The sequence below is a fragment of the Austrofundulus limnaeus genome, unplaced genomic scaffold (assembly GCF_001266775.1).
Source record: "Austrofundulus limnaeus strain Quisiro unplaced genomic scaffold, Austrofundulus_limnaeus-1.0 Scaffold631, whole genome shotgun sequence".
NCBI classification, from domain to species: Eukaryota; Metazoa; Chordata; class Actinopteri; order Cyprinodontiformes; family Rivulidae; genus Austrofundulus; species Austrofundulus limnaeus.
The window spans coordinates 153,396-155,584 of NW_013953033.1; positions in this window are offsets into that span (position 1 = coordinate 153,396).

Consider the following 2,189-nt stretch of genomic DNA (forward strand, 5'->3'; position numbering starts at 1 on the left):
AATCTGTTCTCAGTTAACTTGGTTAAATAAAGATAAAATAAATAAATAAATAAATAAATAAATAAATAAATAAATAAATAAATAAATAAACCTGGTTAACGTGGCTGAAAGTCTGATTCTCTCTAAACCAGGGGTGTCCGATCCTGGTCCTGGAGGGTCCACAATCCTGCATGTTTTAGAGGTTGCTCTGCTTCAACACACCTGATTTGACTGAATGAGTGAAAAACAGTTTTCTGTAGAACCTGAAGACCTGCTGAAGAGCAGGGAAAGACCTAAAACCTGCAGGATAGTGTCCCTTCAGGACTAGACACCACTGCTCAAAAGAAACGAGTCTTCAGCTGCGTCTAAAACAATCATCAAGACAAGGTAAAAACAGAGACAGTCCTGTCCTCTACCTGTGGACACAGCTTTAAATGTCCCCTCTGCTCTTTAAAGGACACCGTGGCTCCACCAGCCTCCACAAACCAGATGATCTCAGACACTGAGAAAAAATATATCGTTTTTAAAGTTCAGAGCTGGACACTGGAGTTGGACCACTGAGGGCTCCAAAAGGAACTAAGTGTAAAAAGTGTAGACACTGTATAATGCACAGTGTGTTTGTCACTTTCACTGTCACACTTTCATGCATGTGAGTGAGTTAAACAAAGACCCTGATGACCCTCAGAGGGAGGGGAGGCAGGTCATAAACAGAACATCCCACACAGATTAAAGCCAAAACTCTTCAGTTTTGTCTTGWAAAAGTTCCCCGGATGGAAARCAAAATGTTTTCTACGACAGAGCAGAAGTTCTGTCACTTTGGTTTGAAACCTTCAGGACTCACAGGTCCTTCAGTGTGAAGTGCCTGAAACAGGTGTTTTCTGTCAGACAGAGTGAAGACAGTCTAATTCATTTTTATTCATGCAAAAAAGATGTTGTGATAGTCGAAATAAGATTGGATAAAAGTGCGGAAGATCATCTTCGATCCAGACTGACTCCAGCGTTTAGAAACATTTCTTTTATGGAAGAAGCAGTTTCTGTAGAACAAGGCTTTCAACAGCAGAGCTGAAGGAAATCTGAAGTGTCTTCATGCACAAAGGTGTTGCCTGATTTCAGGAACCTGGTTTTAGGCTTTCTTTCTTTTTGTCCCAGTACTTGTCCTAATTTCTCTGGTTTCCTTTAAAACAATTAAGTTATTTTTTCATTTCAGCCGTGTCTTTTCTGAGATAAGACAGAAGGAGCTTCTAAAGTTACCCTGCTGTTCGCTCCTTTCACCATCCATCCTTAGAAATAAGTCATGTGCCCAGGTTTTGTTTTATGAACTGTTTGTAAAAACAAGGAGGACGCCTGCAGGAAAGCAGCTCTGAACTCTTCTAACGAAGCTTTAATTAGTGCCGATTCATCACTGCTGTGTTGTCTTGTTGAGCTAATGTGGAAACGTGCTGTAGAGTCGGAGCAACAGTCTGACCACGTCCCACGGATCAGGTCTGGGGTGGGCTTTGGGCAGAATGCTGGATGAGGGGAGTTTCCACTTGAAAAGTGAAAACAAACTTTGAGCTTGGAAATGGCCCAAGAAAGTCGAGTCACCTTTGGATCTGACTGGGGCGGGAAGATGGAGAGGAAGGACGAGCGGTGACCTGAGCCTTCACAGGAGAAACTGGAGAAAGCATGGGGGAAATAAAAAAAGACCCTTTAACCTCCTTCACATCACATCTGGATCAGAGCAGTCTCTTTTCTCCAGTCTGTCTTTGTCTAGCACCCCACCCCCCATCCTGACATCTGCCTGGACAGACTGAGAAGCTCCAGGGGCCCAACTCTGCACCCTGCAGCCCCAGAACCCACCGTGCACATCCTGAGGAGCAGCAGAACATTTTCAATTAAAGGCATAGTGTACCTTAGAAACGCCTGGTGCCTAAAGTGGGGTCCGCAGGCCAAAATTCTCCCACCAGCAGTTGTAATCTCCTTTATTCTGATGTAGAAACTCTGTATTTCCACTTACAGTCGTTTCATTTCCTGGTCCAATGATTCTATAAGAAGCTGTGGTGCAGAAAGTCTTCACTCATGGTGCTTATCTTTAAATTATAATGAGATTAAAAATGAAATAACTACAAGAGATATTTAGATTAGATTCAAGTACACATGTAGATTTTCATACTAGATAGATAGATAGATAGATAGATAGATAGATAGATAGATAGATAGATAGATAGATA